Consider the following 19,619-nt stretch of genomic DNA (forward strand, 5'->3'; position numbering starts at 1 on the left):
TCTGGGTTTTTCATAGATGCCCTTTATCTGGTTGAGGAAGTTCCCTTCTGTTCCTAGGATATTAAGTGTTTTTATTGTGAAGCATATGATTTGTTCTTCTCCCCCAACATCGTGAGTTTTATCCACATGTCACTGTGGTTTGTAATGTCTACTTTCACTAAAGATGTTGTAAGGCCGATACAGGAGAAGGTTAAATCACCTACCACCCCTCTTCTCTAATTACATCTTCTTTATCTCTCTCAAGCTACCTAGGATATGCCCCTGCCACAACTACCCCTTCCACCCCCGCCCCAGGCAAACTCTCTCCTCTTTCATCCACTTGCTCACCAGAGGGCTTTTAGCAAAACAGAAACCCTCTTCCTTTTTCATCCATCTGGAGATAAATAAAGGAGAGTGGGAGTTCCAAAGAAGAATCCCTTCACTCTGCTTGGTGGGGAGAAGGTAGAACAGCAAATCTTCCTGAAGGAGGGTGTGTTTGAGCTTAGATTAGAAGCTGGGTAGGATGCTGCCAGGGAAGGAAGAAATAGCTTTGAGCAAAGACATCTCGGGTTGTGCCCTGATGAAAGGGAATTTAGCCCCCAACAAGGTCCAGGCAGTTTAGCCTCAACGGTTCTTATAAGGATCTTCTATTCATATGATAGTTACACTGAGTGGATCTCAGTAGACTTGATATGATATGATTTATTTTTCTTTTTTGAGACAGGGTCTTGCTCTGTCAACCCAGGCTGGGGTGCAGTGGCGGGATCATGGCTCACTGCAGTCTCAACTTCAAGCAATCCCCCTGCTTCAGTTTCCCGAGTAGCTGGGACCACAGGCTCAGGCTACCATAATTTTTTAATTTTTTATAGAGATAGGGATTTGCCATGTTGCCCAGGCTGGTCTTGAACTCCTGGGCTCAATTCATCCTCCCTCCTTAGCCTCCCACAGTGCTGGGATTACAGGTGCGTGCCACCATGCCCGGCTATTTTTATACAGATGAGGTCTCCCTATGTTGCCTAGGCTTGTCTTGAACTCCTGGGCTCAGGCAATCCTCCTGCCTCAGCCTCCCAAAATGCTGGGATTATAGGCATGAGTCACTGTGCCTGGCCTTGATTTCTGACCTCTAGAGTTGCCTTGTCCAATATGGTAGGCATTAGCCACGTGTGGCCATTCAAGTGTAAATTAAGTAAAATTAAATAGCATTAAACATTTACTTCCTATTTGCACTAGATACATCTCAAGACACCAATAGCCACATGTAGTTAGTGGTTGCCGTATTGGATAGCACAGCTATAGAACATTTCTGTTATCACAGAAAGATCTATTGGACAAAATATTCTAGTATTGGAAGGAAGAAAACTGTAATGAAGATGACTGAGGGGTTTGAGCCAGACAGGTAGGCCCCAGGCATAGGGTGAAGATGGCCTGGCCTGGGTCCCAGTTCTGGCTCTGCCACCCCTGTTTCTGTCACTTTTGGAAAACTCACTTCCCTTTTCTGGTTTTCCCATTGTTGAGAAAATGAAATTGTTGGGCGATGTCATCCCAGGAGCCCAGGCAATGATTGATAGATTCTATGGTTGTTTAACCAGAAAGGGATGTATTCGGCTGTTTCTTCCAGATGTAGAGAAAAGAGCCTTGCACTCCGGAAGAAAGCAGCTGGTTCTGGTGCTACCCAGCTGAGTCATCACAGGAAAGTCACTTCACCTCTCTGAACCCCATTTCCACATCTGTGAAACTGGGTGAGAGGGTTTTGGGAGGATGAATTGAGAGGAGTTAAAGGAAAGCACTCCGAGAAAAGAGGAGGGATAACAGGATGTGACCAGGTCAGATCAAATGGGAAAGTTAGCATAAACAAAGCTAAATGGGTTTATTTGCTAAAAGGATTTCTCAGAACCCTTAATATGCTAATGTGCACTGTGAATCTCTAAGTATTTCCTAAATTAATATGACCACAGAATTCCTTTTAAAATAAAATTATTATTGCTGGGTATGGTGGCTCACGCCTATAATCCCAGCACTTTGGGAGGCTGAGGCGGGCGGATCACTTGAGGTCAGCCTGGCCAACATGGTGAAACCCTGTCTCTACTAAAAATACAAAAATTATCTGGGCGTGGTGGTAGGCGCCTGTAATCCCAACTACTCGGGGGGCTGAGGCAGAAGAATCGCTTGAACCCAGAAGGTGGAGGTTGCAGTGAGCCAAGATCATGCCACTGGATTCCAGTCTAAGCAACAGAGTGAGACTCCGTCTCAAAAATAATAATAATAATTCTTGCAAGGAATGCTCATGGGCATTCGTTACTGTTACAGGGAACCCACTTGGGAATTACCCTTGGACAGGGATAGAGCACTTTCCTTGGCTACAGCTTGGACTGATGGCTGTCACCCAGCATTGCCTCTGAAAAACGTCTGGTCTTAGGAAGAATTGGAAAGATCTGGGTTAGATGACATCATAGAGATGGCTTAGAGTGCAGGCAGCCTCCAGAGGAAAGTAGGAGGGAAAAGTGAAAATCTGGAGAAGGTGAGGGTGGCAGTGAGAACTTATTATTTGCTGAACGCAGGTGCCGACTATAGGGCAGGCAACAACCTTGACATTTTTTTTGAGACGGAGTCTCCCTCTGTCATCCAGGCTGGAGTGCAGTCGTGCAATCTCAGCTCACTGCAACCTCTGCCTCCTGGGTTCAAGCAATTCTCCTGCCTCAGCTTCCAGAGTAACTGGACTACAGGCATGTGCCACCATGTCCGGCTAATTTTTTTGTATTTTTAGTAGAGATGGAGTTTCACTGTGTTAGCCAGGATGGTCTCGATCTCCTGACCTCATGATCTGCCCACCTCGGCCTCCCAAAGTGCTGGGATTACAGGCATGAGCCACCGTGCCCGGCTGACCTTGACATTTTTATAGGCATCATCTCCCATCCTCAGGACAACTCTGAGAAGCAGCTGGTGTCATACCCGTTTCCCAGATAAGAAAACTGAAGCTCAAGGGGTTAAGCAATGTATGAGCGTTTAACACGCAGTAAATGGTACAGCTGGGATTTGAACCCAGGGCTGCCTGGGTCCATAAGCCTATACTCTAATCCCTCTGCCTCAAGGAGCCTAAAATGTCATGACCCTGGAACTTTCAGCCTGTAGGGGATGAGAAGGCAAACCGCCTGTGGTTTGTAAATCTAGTATTATCATCTGGCTTTTTCCTGATATCTGAGTGAGCTCTTTTCAATGGAATGAGCTTAATCCGTTATCCTCCCCCAGTCTTCCCAGTTTCCCATCAAACAAAGATGATTCAAGAGGCCCCAAATGCAGAGCTAAAATCAGCCTTTCATCCTTGCCACCTCCCACCTCTCACTCCTCTGGGAGTCGCTAGGATTTAGGAGGCCAGTATTGAACCTGAGATTCAAGAACTGTTTCTGAGTGGCTTACACCCATGTCCTGAGCGCTCTGAGTGAAGGCAGAGGTGCTGGTTAGTAAGGTGGGGGGTAGAGATACCGAGCTCCCAGGCAGGGATGAGGGGCACAGCATGGAGCAGTGACTTCGGAGAGCGTTGTGTGTCTTCACGGATTGTGCAATCTCCATCTGGAAATTAATCAATTGCAATCAAAAGCAGTGGTACCAATTTATAATTTTTTAGAATCTAACTTCTTAAGGGTATTGAACCTTTACCTCTAAGGCAATCAGGTCCAGATGGCAAAGGGAAACCCTCTTGTCACCGGCACTTGGGCACTTAAGAACAGCATGGCAGGTTGCGGCCTTGCAAGGAAAGAAGAGGGGAAACATTGTAAATACTGTGTACCCTGACGGTTTTGGCTGCGCTTGAAAAGAGGCGTCGGCCGGGCGCGGTGGCTCACGCCTGTAATCCCAGCGCTTTGGGAGGCCGAGGCGGGCGGATCACAAGGTCAGGAGATCGAGACCACGGTGAAACCCCGTCTCTACTAAAAATACAAAAAATTAGCCGGGCGCGGTTGTGGGCGCCTGTAGTCCCAGCTACTCGGGAGGCTGAGGCAAGAGAATGGCGGGAACCCGGGAGGCGGAGCTTGCAGTGAGCCGAGATCGCGCCACTGCACTCCAGCCTGGGCGACAGAGCGAGACTCCGTCTCAAAAAAAAAAAAAAAAAAAAAAAGAAAAGAGGCGTCTTCATTTGCAGTTAATTAGATTAACTCAGCTGCAATTACGAATGGAATCCCTTGCTCCAGCAACAGCGAACGTTTGTTGAACATGTGTTGTAATCTTGCCTTTAAATACAACCGCATGTATGACATATTTTGTTTTCTCTTGGCCATTGGACTGGAAAACTATTAATACAACATCTGCTTTGCTTTCTGATTGAATCAGGGGCAAAGGGCAGGTCTCGGTAGTGTCCTTCAGATTATGCCTGGGATATCGAGTTACAGCTGCTAACCACTTTCCCACTGCTTAAGAATCCGACCCTGAACATGACTTTTCTATTGGAAACGCCGGTCTCACTCACTGGAGGACCAAATTACCTCCTGCTCCTCCCTCCAGCATGTGAAGTCCACCCTCGCACCTCCCATGCCTCAACAACTCACTATTGTAAACTCTTGTTAGTTTTTAAAATAGTACTCAACCCCGTTTGAAATTATTTTATTTTTCGCTTAGTTGTTTGTCTGTCTCCACCGTGAAAATATTCCCTCCACAAGGGCAGGACCCATGTCTATTCCCCATGCCCTCCCCTCCTCTCCCCTAGGGCCAAGAACGCTTAGTAGGCAACTGAATAAATATTTGTTAAATAAATCATGGTGTTTCCCAATTGCGTGGAGAATGAAGTAAGAGTGAAGCATTTGGTGAGAAAGTGACAATCTTCTTGCAATCATTTCAGTCCTGATAATAGCAAAAGTCTCAGTGCTGGGCGAGGTGGCTCACACCTGTAATCCCAGCACTTTGGGGAGGCTGGAACGGAAGGATCACTTGAGGCCAGGAGTTTGAAACCAACCCGGGCAACATAGTGAGACCTTGTCTCTACAAATTAAAAATAATAATAATAATAAGCTGGGCATGGTGGCACACGCCTACAGTCCCAGCTACCTGGGAGGCTGAGGCAGGAGAATTGCTTGAACCCGGGAGGTGGAGGCTACAGTGAGCCGTGATCGCACCACTGCGCTCCAACATGGGCAACATGGTGAGACTCTGTCTCAAAAAGAAAAAAAAAAAAAGCCAGGCACAGTGGCTCACGCCTGTAATCCCAACACTTTGGGAGGCCAAGGCAGGTGGATCACCTGAGGTTAGGAGTTCGAGACCAGCCTGGCCAACATGGTGAAACCCTGTCTCTACTAAAATAGAAAAAAAAAAAAATTAGCTGGGCTTGGTGGTGGGCGCCTGTAATCCCAGCTACTCAGGAGGCTGAGGCAGGAGAATTGCTTGAACCTGGAAGGCGGAGGTTGCAGTGAGCCAAGATCGTGCCACTGCACTCCAGCCTGGGTGACAGGGCAAGACTCCATCTCAAAAAAAATACAAAATAAAGTCTCAGTTCAGTGTCTAACATCTCTTTTCCTTGCTATTCTCATCCCCCAACACCTCCACACTCCCCACACCCTGCCTCCTTTTTTGTTTAAATAGAAAGTACATCTTGGGGCTCAGAGTGAAGGACAGTTATGGAGGCTAGCTAGGATTTAATACTATTGTTTGGTTTTCGGAGTGTTTAATGCCTTTCAAATAACATTTGAAGCTCTACAGGTCTGGTAGTAATATAAAGTTTCCCTTGGAAAGAAATTCAAGTGTATTGCTTTAAAGGGAAACAGTCACAATGCAAGTGAAATGAAACAAAAGGCTTGGAGGTGGTTTTTGCATGGCTAAAGTTTGGAAACGAATGCACACATGCATGCACATTCGTCCATGTGACTGTCCACTTAGAGGTCTGTTTGACCAGTGCCTTGTGAAAGGCAATTCAGCAAACAGAACTTTATTTTCCTCTCTTCCCCAAATAACTCAGGCCTGTGCTGCTAAGTCCTACCTCCTCATCTCTTCCCCTTCCTCCTCTCCCTTCATCCACCTTTAGGAGTTATCATTACTCAGAAAGGGACCAAGAAATATAAGGGACCTGGGACTACATGAGACCGGATGTGGAAAGCCCCTCAAGACACTAGCAGGAAATACCTGCAACCGTATTCCTAGCCAAATCCTGAAACTGCAGACAAATCGTGCACTTTTCTGGAAGGAAGTCTCGCTGTCATTCGTCAAGTTCTGAAAGGGTCCTGAGAAGCGTTCGAGACCACTGGGCTGGAGGTGGCACCAGGAATGGATCGTTGGCCTGGAGTTCTGACCCTTGGTTTTCTGCCGCACACAGCTGGTCCGTTAATAATGCAGTGAGTTAATAATTAAAATGAGATTGTGTGATCCTTAAAGATGCAGGCTCACTCCCTCCCATCTTCACTTGACGAAGGCTGTTGCCACCAAAATCAGTGGGCTCTCCCAGAAGGTTCTGTACTTACCTGTGCTTACAGGTAAACACAGAGAACGTCTGTTTTCCTCTCCGGGTCTTCTCCATTTATGCATCCAGAGACTACAGCTGGCTGGTTCATCTTTTGCCTTCCCAATCCTTCATGTTTAATTCCCTCTACTTCTGCCTCTACCCTATCTAACTTCTCCAGAATATTTCTTGTCAGTACCCCAGGATCAAGATGGGTGGACCCACTCCTCTGTTTGTAAGCTGGGAGGCAGGAAGTTTGGCTTGGCTGTGTGACTGTAAGCAAGTTACTTCACTTCTCTGACTCATAGGAATGCTGTTAAATTTAGATCAAATGAAGGAACAGATGTGGGAGCTCTGCAGAAAGTTAGAAGAGTCATCTCGGATGTGAAAGCTCTATTTAGGGAGCAGCAGTCAAGTCACCATCTGACCAGTAACTCCTAGAAGATCCTGGAATAAGGCTCCTCCCAGTCACAGAAAAAAAAAAAAAAAAAATGACATGGAACTTGCAACTTTTGCAGTGGTTTTAAACATGATTTTTTTTTTTTAGGTGGGTCCCACTCAATTCTCCAAGGCATAGTAGATAACCCTCCATCAGTAACTATCTATGATGGATATCTGTGGTCCTGTCATACTTCCCTTAAAGGACTCTGACCTAGGCCAGGCGCCGTGGCTTACACCTGTAATCCCAACACTTTGGGAGGCTGAGGTGGGTGGATCACCTGAGGTCAGGAGTTCGAGACCAGCCTGACCAACATGGAGAAACCCTGTCTCTACTAAAAATACAAAAATTAGCCAAGCCTGGCGGCGCATGCCCATAATCCCAGGTCGTCAGGAGGCTGAGGCAGGAGAATTGCTTGAACCCAGGAGGTGGAGGTTGCAGTGAGCTGAGATCTCACCACTGCACTCCAGCCTGGGCAACAAGAGTGAAACTCTGCCTCAAAACAAACAAACAAAAAGACTCTCTGACCTATTCCCAGCCATGTGGTGGTTGGGATGGTATTGATTGGCTCCAGATGTGAACATGTGATTCAGAATTGGCCAATTAGATCATTACATTCCCTTGATCATAAGCAATTGGTTTAACTCTGAGTATGTCATTTAGTTTGGGCTAGTGAGATGCAAGAAGACTTTTACAAGCATTTCTGAGATGTAATCATATTCCTTTCAAATAGAACCTAGCTTGATAGTGGGCCCAAATTGCTGCAGTCTTCTTAACAGCAGAAAGAGAGAATTGGAGAATGGCCTGCAGCAAAAACTGGAACAAGAGATGGATGGAGACAGAGTTGTGATTTTATTCCTTGAGCCCTGGAATCCAGTTGTGTCTGAATTGTTGAGCTTTTTGATTATATGAAATGTAAATTGTGTTTGTTTGTGTGAAACCTCTAAGGCATGAGTTTTGTGTCCCTTGCAACCATAAGAGAATTGACTACAGTACCTATATATGTGTGTGTGTGTGTGTGTGTGTATATATATATATATATATATATATTTTTTTTTTTTTTTGAGACAGGGTCTCTCTCTTTCTCCCAAGCTAGAGTGCCCTGAGTGATCACAGCTCACCGCAACCTCTTCAAACTCCCGGGCTCAAGCGATCCTCCTTTCTCAGCCTCCTAAATAGCTGGGACAACAGGCATGTGCCACCATGTCTGGCTAATTTTTTAAAAACTTTTTTGTAGAAATGGGTTCTTGCTGTGTTGCCCAGGTTGGTGTTGAACTCCAGGCTCCAAAGAGTCCTCCTGCCTCGACCTCCTAAAGTGCTGGGATTACAGGCATGAGTCACTGCACTTGGCCTCACTTTGAGAACTTTATGAAAGCTTCCTTTCCAAGAAAAACACACTCTTGTATTCACATAAAAACATGTATGGAATTTCAGGATTCCATGTGCCTCCTGAAACCCACCCTCAGTCCCTAGGATAATAACCCCTGTTCTTGAGTGTGGAATCCAGAGGGCTTTTCTGGAAGAATCCAAGCTCTGGAACTGCACTGCTTGTTGTAAATCCTGGCTCCACCTCTTATAGCTACATGAACTTGGGCCTCTCTGAGCCTCAGTTTCCCCAATTAGAAAAAGGAAATAATATCTAACTTTATAGGGTTGCAGTGAAACCTACATGAGTTTATTTAGGCAAGGCATTTAGAATAGTACTTGGCATATATTAAATACACACATGTTCATCACCAACCTCTTTATGATTTTAGTTTCATTGATTATTTTCACTGAGCTCATTAATTCTATATCCAACATGGTTCTGTATCTGGCTCATAGATATATCTTCTGGGCTACATATTATTCTTAAAGTAAATAAATAAAGGCATTGACAATGTTTAGAAATTAGGAGTTCACATGAAAATTGGGCTGTTTGGCTTCTCTTGGGACATCAGGTCTGATAAAACCAGGCCATTTGCACCTGGCATCATGAGCTGGCGCTGGATAATTCTCTGGTTCACCACAGTCCCCACCAGTCCCCAGCACTAACACGGAGAATCCATAGTCCTGGATCATTGTGCTTTCAAAGTCATCATATCCCTTAAGGCCAAGAAATCGTTCTTGTACCCATGAAAATGAAAGCTAAACCAAAGAAGCCATGTATTTTTTTTAAAAGAAATCATACATTTATTTAAGTAAAAACTATGCCCATCAGTTTAACGTTGCAAACACCTTCATTTACTTGCTTTATTGCCTGGCCCCTGCGGGCATTTGAGTTTTTGATCCTGGCTCTACACAATTACTAATCATTGGCTATTCCTTCCTTTTCCTCTCTTAGCCTGTTGACTCAAAAGCATGAAAAGCCCCAAGTGGCAGTGTAGCAGTGTTAACTTCCAGCTCAATGAAATCATTGTTTTGTCTTCTGATGCTAGCATTCTTCCCTCTGGAACTAAGACCTCTAGGCCAGCAAAGCATAAAGTCTCAAGAACAGGAAGCAAACATTTTGCTAGTGGGTCGCTAGGGGTGATGGTGAGGGTTCCACTCCCATTTCCACCCCATTGATTCCTGGATCCCTGAATCCTGGCTAGCAGAGAAATAGCACCATATATTGGATATAAATTCAGAGCATATTCGTCCTTTTGGAGAAACTTGCCCCAGCCCTGCAAGGTATTACTACTTAGCTGGTGCTGTAATTGAGTCTTCAAAGGGCTGTTCCAGTATTCTATGAAGCCAGCTGCTTCAGCAGGATAAGGAAGATGGTAAGACCACTGAATTCCATGAGCATGGGCCCATTCCTGCACTTCTCTTGCTGTGAAGCCCAGTCACGTTGACACGTAAAATTAACCATCACAATCTCTATCAAGTTTTTTTTTTTTTATATACAAATTTTTTGGTAATAATTTTCTACAGGTTAACTTCTGGCTCTGTACATCTCAAACCTTGTTTCTCCTCCATGACCCACATACTTGGAAATATTCAAGCTGCAGTGCAGGCTTCACATCCTAATTCCAGGTGCGTTGGCCCACTGAGTAGTAAGCATATTTCTGGAAACCATTTCTACATTAAGCCAGCTAGCAGTTACTTAACTCTATAAGGAAGTGACTGTGAACTGCATAAATAGATCCCACTGAACCCAAACCAAATGTATCCCCAACTCAAATTCCCTCAGCTGTTATAGATCCAAAAAAGGCTTACAGAAATTCCAATGCTGCTCAACACAGAGGGAGTAAGATGGGAGAAATGGAAGGGAAGTCAGATGAAAGGACTGATATTGATCAGTCTTAACTGACTGCGGTTGAACTATCCTATTCTTGCAAATGTTACAGAAACATTGACCACGTGAGACCCTTGTTTGGCAGTACCTAAGCCTGTGATAAACCCTTCAGCTTTATGAGCTTCACAGTATATTCACCCTGTCTATGCAATCCTCATTCTGGCCAAACTGGATTGACACCCCCTGCCTGGGTACCCCCTGCACTGTCCCATGACCTTGCCTTTGCTTGTGTTAGCTCCCCCTCCCCTGGAACAAATCCCATCTGGGTCAAACACTCTGCCTCCCATGCAAGCATCCTTGATCTTTTCAATGAATCCCTTTCCATCCTTCTCTACACCCTAATAGAATTTCATGCTTTATGTTTTTGATTGCATTTGTCAAACATTACCTTGTCGTGTAGTCTTTCATCTGCTCAGCAAATATTTGCTGACTGTCCGTGGTGTTTTAGCCATTGTTGCGGCTCTAGAGATGCTTCAGTAAACAAGCCAGGTCCCAGTATTCTTGAAGCTTATAGCCAAATTTGGGGCAGGAATTATAAATACCTGAAAATTCAAAGACCATCGCAGAGAGTGACAGGGTCATGGAGAAGGATATCACTTTAGCCAGGTGGTCATGGAAGGCCTTTCTGATGAGCTGACCCTGCGTGATGAGAAGAAGCCACCCCCAAGAAGAGCTGAAAGAAAGGCATTCTTGGCACAAGGAACATCAGAAGTAAAGGCAGTAAGGCAAGAGACTGTGAGACTATGGCTGCTCCATATGAAATTATAATGGAGACCACTCTCCTTCCTGTTGCCAGTGAGCCCTTAACCCTTGTATGCTACTCAAGGCCTTGCCACTTCTGTCTCCTTACTAGAGCTTCCCTTTCAGTGCAGGATCCTCCTCTGTTTGGAACTTCTGGACTCTGCACCGAAACATGGCTCTTCTGTATTTCAGGGTGGGAAACTCCTCTGGTTGCATGGTAATTACGGATAGGCTGCTAATGCATTACCTCATCTCAGACAGTGTCTGAACTTAACAACAAGACTTTTTCGTAGGAAAACACCTTAATTTCAAGGTGTGCCTCTGACAGCAGGAATATCAACCCATGTGGTATGTCAGTGGAGGAGATATTTTTAGACCAAGCCCTGCTAGTCTCTTGTAGTGTGGTGGCACCAACGCCAGCTTAAGATGGCACCCGTTTGTTATGTCACAGTTCTGGAGGTCAGAAGTCCATGCATAGCACATGGCTCAGCTGTGTCCTCTGTTACAGTCTCACAAGGATAAAATCAATCTGTTGGCTGGGCCAGCTCTGAGGGTGAATTAAGTTCTTGGCTGAATTCAGTTCTTTATGGTTGTTGGACTGGGGTGCCTCTTTCCTGCTGGGGGCTGGTCTTTGCTCGTAGAGGCAGCCTGCATTCTTTCTCATGCTTCCCATGTGGCTCGCTCCTGCAGCAGCAGGACAAATCCCCCTCATGCTTTGAATCTCTCTGACTTCTTATTGTAAAAAAATATTTCCATAAGTTTTTTGGGAACAAGTGGTGTTTGGTTACATGAGTAAGTTCTTTAGTGGTGAATTGTGAGATTTTGGTGCATCCATCACCCAAGCAGTATACACTGCACCCAATTTGTAGTGTTTTATCCCTCATCCTCTTCCCACCCTTTCCCTCTGAGTCCCCAAAGTCCATTGTATCATTCCCATGCCTTTGAATCCTCATAGCTTAGTTCCCACTTACTAGTGAGAACATACAATGTTTGGTTTTCCATTCCTGAGTTACTTTACTTAAAATAACAGTCTCCAATCCCATCCAAGTGGCTGCAAATGCCATTAATTCATTCCTTTTTATGGCTGAGTAGTATTCCATCATATATGCCACGGTTTCCTTATTCACTCATTGATTGATAGGTATTTGGGCTGGTTCCATATTTTTGCAGCTGCAAATCGTGCTGCTGTAAACATGTGTGTGTAAGTATCTTTTTCAAATAATGACTTATTTCCCTCTGGGTAGATACCCAGTAGTGGTATTGCTGGATCAAATGGTAGATTCCTTAAAGAACTAAAAGTAGAACTCTCTGACTTCTTCTGCCACATCTGTCTGACTCCAGCCAGAGAAAGTTATCTGCTTTTAAGGGCTCCTATGATTACGTTGGAACCACCAAAAAAAATCCAGGATAATCTCCCTATTTTAAAGGCTATACTTTTAATCACACCTGCAAAATCTCTTTTGCCATGTAACATCACTTACAGGTTCCAGAGGCTAGTAGAGTCTACATGTGTTTGGAGAGCCAGTCTGCCTACCACACAAGAGAAGGAGGTGGAATAATGGGATTTTCACCCTTGCTCCACAACACTTACTGTAACTGGGAGCAAATCCCTGAGTTCCAATTCCTATCTCTGTAGAGGAGATGGGAGCCAGGACTTAACAACTCTGTCATAATCCCATTTTAGAGTTTCAGCTTAAATAAAATTGTATATGCAAAAAGCGTTTCTTATTTTTGAGACGGAGTCTCGCTCTGTCACCAGACTGGAGTACAGTGGCGCGATCTCTGCTCACTGCAACTTCCGCCTCCTGGGTTCAAGTGATTCTCCTGCCTCAGCCTCCTGAGTAGCTGGGACTACAGGCCCATGCCACCACACCCAGCTAATTTTTGTATTTTTAGTAGAGACAGGGTTTCACCATGTTGGCCAGGATGATCAGGATGGTCTCAATCTCTTGACCTTGTGATCTGCCCAAAGTGCTGGGATTACAGGTGTGAGCCACCGTGCCTGGCCATAAAAAACATTTCATCAGTTCAGCACATACATAGAAGTCATTGCTAACACTGTTCTTTTTTTTTTTTTTTTTTTCTGGACGGGGTCTCACTCTGTTGCCCAGACTGGAGTGCAATGACCTCAGCCTCCTGAGTAGCTGGGATTACAGGCACCTGCCACCATGCTCGACTAATTTCTGTATTTTTAGTAGAGATGGGGTTTCGCCATGTTGACCAGGCTGGTCTCAAACTCCTGACCTCAAGTGATCATTCACCTCAACCTCCCAAAGTGCTGAGATTATAGGCGTGAGCCACTGTGCCCAGCCTAATACTGTTCTTTTTTTTTTTTTTTTTTTTTTTTTTTTTTTTTTTTTTTTTTTTTTTTGAGACGGAGTCTCGCTGTGTCTCCCAGGCTCCCAGGCTGGAGTGCAGTGGCGTGATCTCGGCTCACTGCAAGCTCCGCCTCCCGGGTTCATGCCATTCTCCCGCCTCAGCCTCCCAAGTAGCTGAGACTACAGGCGCCCACCACCACGCCCGGCTAGTTTTTTGTATTTTTAGTAGAGACGGGGTTTCACCATGTTAGCCAGGATAGTCTCGATCTCCTGACCTCGTGATCCACCCGCCTCGGCCTCCCAAAGTGCTGGGATTACAGGCTTGAGCCACTGCGCCCGGCCCCTAATACTGTTCTTATACCACATGGTGCTATCTCTATTTTTAAATTTTATGCTTTTATTTGCTCTTATGTTGTGTGGTTCCCCTCTGCCACCCCCAGTAATTCTCTAGTGAAAGGCGGAAGATATTAACCCGCAGAGCTGCTTTACAAATATGGGCTCCAGGGCTGGGCACAGTGACTCACACCTATAACTCCAGCACTTTAGGAGGCCAAGGAAGGAGGTTGCTTGAGCCCAGGAGTTCAAGACCAATCTTGGCAATAAGGCAAGACCCTGTCTCTACAAAAAAACAAAAATAAAAATAATTAGCCGGGAGTAGTTGTGTGTGCCTGTGGTCCCAGCTATTCAGGGGGCTGAGGTGGGAGAATCGTCTGAGCCCAGAAGGTCCAGGCTGCAGTGAGCCATGATTCTGCCACTGCACTCCAGGCTGGGTGACAAAATAAGATCCTGGCTCTGGAGCCTGATTGCCTGTGCTTAAATCCTAGTTTCTCTATTTATTATGTGACCCTGGGTAAGTTTTTAAGCTCTGTGCTTCAGTTTCATTATCTGTAAAATGAAAAGAGTAACAATATCAAGGGCGGATATATACACACACACACACACACACATACACATATATATTATATGTATTTTATATGTGTGTTGCAAGGAGTGAATAAGTTTACATATGCAAAGCACTTAAAACTGCGCCTTGCGCAAGGGCCGGACGTTGTGGCTCATGCCTTTAATCCCAGCACTTTGGGAGGCTGAGGCTGGCATATCACCTGAGGTCAGGAGTTTAAACCAGCCTGGCCAACATGGTGAAACCCCGTCTATACTAAATATATAAAACTTAGCCAGGCATGATGGTGCACGCCTGTTATCCCAGCTACTCGGGAGGCTGAGGCAGGAGAATCACTTGAACCTGGGAGGCGGAGGTTGCAGTGAGCCAAGATCACGCCACTGCACTCCAGCCTGGGTGCCAGAGTAAGACTCCATCTCAAAAAAAACCCCAAAAAAACAAAAAAAAACTGTGCCTGGTGTATTGTGGCAGCTGCTGTTATCACCATCATCTACCTTATTATCAGCAATCACATTGCCACCTCCTGTTGGTATCATTCACGGCCCTTCTTACCATTTGCAATCATAAATTTTGTCTGGGCATTTGCTCAGCATCTATTTTCCTGTTAGAGCTGAGCTTCATCAGAGCTATTATGTTGAAGGGAGTTGCTTATGATTAACTTTTCATTACATAAGTCATCACGCATACATTTTATAAGCACATTGAAATGTTGAGGATAAAGCCAATATCTCCTTTGGACAAAATATTTCCTACTGGTCCCTTCTCCCCTTCCCCAGATAGAGGTAGCCAAAGTCTGACAATATCAAGTGTTGCTGTGACTGTAGAGAAATAGAAATGCCCAGACAATGTAAATTGATATGGCCACTGCAGAGGGCAGCCTGGCAGTAGCTATTAAAATTAAAAACAGGCATTTCTCATGACTCAGCAGTTTCACTTCTCAGAAAACGCCTTAGAGTTGCATTGGCAATTAGACCCAAGACATCACGAAGAAGGCTGGCCATTGCTGCATTCTTCATAATATCAAAAATGGGACAACCTAACATTCATCAAAAGAAGAATGTTAAATGAAATACAGCACCTCCTGAGAGGTGGTGCAAGAAATAAGTGTAAAACTTCTATTTTTTAATTTTACATTTTTATTCGTACTTTACAGGTTTTAATTAGAATAACAAACTTCCTATGAGTCAGGGTCTGTTTCTGCAATTTTCCCAGCACTGTTGTGAGGTGGGTGCTGTTATTATCTCAATTTTATAGATAAGGAAGCGAAGACACAGAGAAATTATGTAACTTGCCCCAGGGTCCCCAGTGGAGCTCAGATTTGAACTCTGGCAGTTTGAGTTCCAAGTAAGTGAGATTAATCTTTATGCCATATAGTTTTTCCTTTTTTTTGTGATGTATATAACATAGTAATATAACAGTTCATGTCTTTTTTTTTTTTTTTTTTTTTTTTGAGATGGAGTCTCGCTCTGTCACCCAGGCTGGAGTGCAGTGGCGCGATCTCTGCTCACTGCAACCTCCACCCCTCCAGTTTCAAGCAATTCTCTGCCTCAGCCTCCAGAGTAGCTGGGATTACAGGTGCATACCACCACGCCCGGCTAATTTTTTTTTTGTATTTTTAGTAGAAACGGGGTTTCACCATCTTGGCCAGGCTGGTCTTGAACTCTTGACCTCGTGATCCACCCGCCTCGGTCTCCCAAAGTGCTGGGATTATAGGCATGAGCCACCGCGCCCGGCCAACATTTCATGTCTTCATGTGTAAACAAACAATATGCACCAACTAAGGGTTGTTTAAAGTTCAAAACTTCAAAGGGTACTTGATCACAAAAGCTTCAAGATAGACAGGGGGCAGTAAACAGTCAGCCATAAGAAGGATGAAGTAAATTTCTTAAATTTTTTGAGACAGGCTTTCACTTTGTCTGCCAGGCTGAAGTGCCGTGGTGCAATCATGGCTCACTGCAGCCTCGATCTGTCAGCCTCAAGTAATCCTCCCATCTTAGCCTCCCAAGTAGCTGGGACCATAGACATGCACCACCAAACCCAGCTATCAATTTTTTTTTATTTTTTGTAGGGCTGGGGTCTTCCTATGTTGCTCAGCCTAAGGATGAGGTAGATCTTTATAGGTCAGTTGTGTCTTAGTTTGCTTTGTTTACCCAGTGCCTATCACGGTGCTCACAGCTAGTAAGATCTTGTTAGGTATTAGAGAATAAATGAATAACCTTCATGCAGTGTCTGCCCTAGTCTGACTTAAGGTAGGTAAAAGGAGCCCAGTCCTAGGTCATCGTGCTCCTGGCTACTGCTCCTGGGGCCCTGTGGGCCTAGGCCCCTGGCTGGGCAGGTGCAAGAGGCTCAGGTTTCCTAGAATAGGGACATGGAAGTCTGTGAGGCTGAGTAAAATAACTGGAGATTCCTGGAAGAGCAGTAAGGAATCTACAAACACAAAAACAACTCCTGAAACTAATAAATGACTATAGCAAGGTCACAGGACGCATGGGCACCATGCAAAAAATGTATCATTTCCCCATATACTAGCAATGAACAATTTTGGATGCAAAATGAAAAAAACATTAACAATCACTCAGGGAAAAAAAACACTTAGGATATAAACCTAACAAAACATATATAGAAAGTATACACTGAAAATTACAAAATATTGATGAAATAAATCAAGAAGACCTAAATAAATGGGGAGATGCACCATGTTCATGGACTGGAAGATTCAACGTAATATAGATGTCAGTCAGTTCTCCCCAAATAGATTTATAGGTTTAACACAATTTCTCTCAGAATCCCAGCAGTGTTTTTTTTTTTTTTGTAGATATAAAGAATATTATTACAAAATTTACACAGAAAGATAAAGAAGCTAAAATAATATTGAAAAAGAAAGTGGGAGATTATAGGTTTACTCTGATGTTAAGACTTACTATATAGTTAAAATCATTGTGACTGTGAGGTATAGAGACACAGATCAATGGAACAGAATCGAGAATTCAAAAATAGACCCAACAAGTACCCGCAACTGATTTTTTGCAAAGATACAAAAGCAATAACACAATCATAGACAAAAATATAAACTTCAAACCAAGCTTCACACCTTATGCAAAAATTAACTCAGAGCATAGATATAAAACGTAAAATTATAAAACTTTTGCAAGAAGATATATGGGGAAATCTTCATCACATAGGGTTAGATGAGGCATTCTTACACGTTACACCAAAAGCACAACCCATAAAGAAAAAATTCATAATTTGGACTTTATCAAAACTTAGAACTTTAGTTTTAATGAAAGAACCAGTCAAAAAGATGGAAGGATGGGGACAGATTGTGAGATAATATTCGCAAAACACATATCCAGCAAAAGACTTGAGTCTGGAATAAACAAAAAGAACTTTAAAAACTCAGTGGCTGAAAAGAAGAAATCCAATTAGAAAATGGGCAAAAGGCATGAACAGACATTTCACTGAAAAGGATATATGGTTGGCATACAAGCACATGAAAAGATGTTTAACATCTTTGGCCATTAGGGAATTGCAAAATAATGCTACAGTGAGCTATAACAACACACATATTAGTATGGCTCAAATAAAAAAAAATTGACATGCCAAGTGCTGGAGAGGATGTGGAACAACTGGATCTCTCAGGCATTGCTGACAGGAATGTAAAGTAGTACAGAAACTCTGGGAAAAAAAGTGTAGCAGTTTCTTACACAGTTAAACATGCACTCACCATGGGACCCAGCAATTGTACTCCTGCATATTTATACCAAAGAAATGAAAATGTATGTCCATACAAAAATCAGTACATGAATATTCACAGCAGCTTTATTCATAATAGTCCCAAACCAGAAACAACCCAAATTTCCATCAATAGACAAATAGATAAGCCAACTGCTACTCAGCCACAAAAAAGAATGAACTGATGATACATTCAACAATTCAAGTGAATCTCAAGGACATAATGCTGCATGAAAAAAAAAAAGACACTGTCAAAGGGCTGTGTTCTACATGATTCCATTTATATAATGTCTTCAAATGACAAAATGATAGGAATGGAGAACAGATCGATGGTCGCCAGGGGTTAGGATTGGAGACAGTGCAACTATAACGGGGTCTAAAGAGGGCATTTCTTTGTGGTGATAGAAAAAAAATATTTATCCTGAGCATGATGGTAGATACAGAAATCTCTACATATGATGAAATTTCATAGTACTGTACACTAAAGAAATTAAAATGAATGCATGTAAACACTGGTGCAATCTGAAGAAGGTGTGTAGTTGAGTGAATACTATTGTATCAGTGTATGTTTCCTGATTTTGAAAAGGGACTGTGATTGTATAAGATGTTATCACTGGGGAAGCTGAGTGAAGATGGTACATGGGAGCTCTACTATTTTTGCAAGTTCTTGTGAGTCTCAAACTACTTCAAATTTTAAACTTTTTAACTTTAAAGGGGATTCCTTATGAAAGTTTGGAGACAGTGATAGAGCAGTCACAGCCATGAGAAGGGGTGAAGTACCTCTGTGGACCAGTCCTATCTTATTTGCTATTGTTTCTCCAGCAACTTACCATGGTGTGTAGCAAATAGAAGTTAACAAATAACTGTGGGCTGGGCACAGTGGCTCACACCTGTAATCCCAGCATCTTGGGAGGCTAAGGCAGGCGGATGGCTTGAGCTTACGAATTCAAGACCAGCCTGGGCAACATGGTGAAATCCTGTCTCTACTAAAACTACAACAATTAGTCGGGCGTGGTAGTGCACACCTGTAGTACCAGCTACTTGGGAGGCTGAGACACAAGAATAGCTTGAACCCAAGAGGCAGAGGCTGCAGCAAGCTGATTGTGCCACTGCACTCCAGCCTGGGGCACAGAATGAGACTCCGTCTCAAAAAAAAAAAAAAAGACAAACACAAACAACAAAACAAAAACAAGTAACAAGTAACTGTGGAATAAAGAAATACTCTAGTGCAATGTTTGCCCTAGTTTGACTCTGAAGGTAGCAAAAAAGAGGCCAGACCTAGGTCTTCCAGCTCGAGTTTCCCCTCCCCCAGGTCCTGTGGCCTTAGGCTCCTGGATTGGCAGGTGCAGGAAGGCTCGGGTTTCCTGCAGCAGGAAGATGAGTGACAGGGCTGGTGATTCCTGGAAAAGCAACAGGCAGGTGGACAGTGAGCAGCAGTGCTGCCGTAGGACTGAGGAGAGACGAGATCTCCCCAAGATTCTATTCTGGCCATTCGGTTGGGCACATTGCACTGGGGACGTGGGGCCCCTTCTCCCACACAGCTCTCCTCTCCCACAAGCCTGGGCTAACAGGTGCTTTGAGCTGCCTGCCTGCAACTTGGAATTTTACTGCCCCCTTTGGGAGCCTCTTAGGCCTGGGTTGGAGTCCCAACTGCAACTTCCTAGTTGTGCAATCTTGGGACAAGTCACTTCACCTCGTGGAGCCTCAGTGTTTCCACCTATAAATTGGGACTAATATCTCCTTAGCTTACTAGACTCATGTGCAGAAACTGAGATCATTCAGGTCAAGGGCTCAGGGATAGGCAGATTGTTTGTGCTCAGGGAATATGATCCTTT

At 44.1% G+C, this 19,619-nt stretch overlaps 1 protein-coding gene and 1 long non-coding RNA gene across 2 annotated transcripts in view; one reads left to right on the forward strand and one right to left on the reverse strand.

The window, feature by feature from the left end:
- Window positions 1-19,619, forward strand: part of MRTFB (myocardin related transcription factor B) — a 310,684-nt gene that overhangs the window by 53,967 nt on the left and 237,098 nt on the right. The gene's annotated exons all lie outside the window — the stretch shown is intronic.
- Window positions 3,430-6,220, reverse strand: LOC144338340 (uncharacterized). Its single transcript, XR_013412331.1, has 3 exons — window positions 6,082-6,220; window positions 3,634-3,720; window positions 3,430-3,546 (listed from the first exon to the last, which is right to left on the reverse strand). It is a non-coding gene; the product is annotated as an uncharacterized LOC144338340 (long non-coding RNA).

The sequence above is a fragment of the Macaca mulatta genome, chromosome 20, assembly GCF_049350105.2.
Source record: "Macaca mulatta isolate MMU2019108-1 chromosome 20, T2T-MMU8v2.0, whole genome shotgun sequence".
Classification (NCBI taxonomy): Eukaryota; Metazoa; Chordata; class Mammalia; order Primates; family Cercopithecidae; genus Macaca; species Macaca mulatta.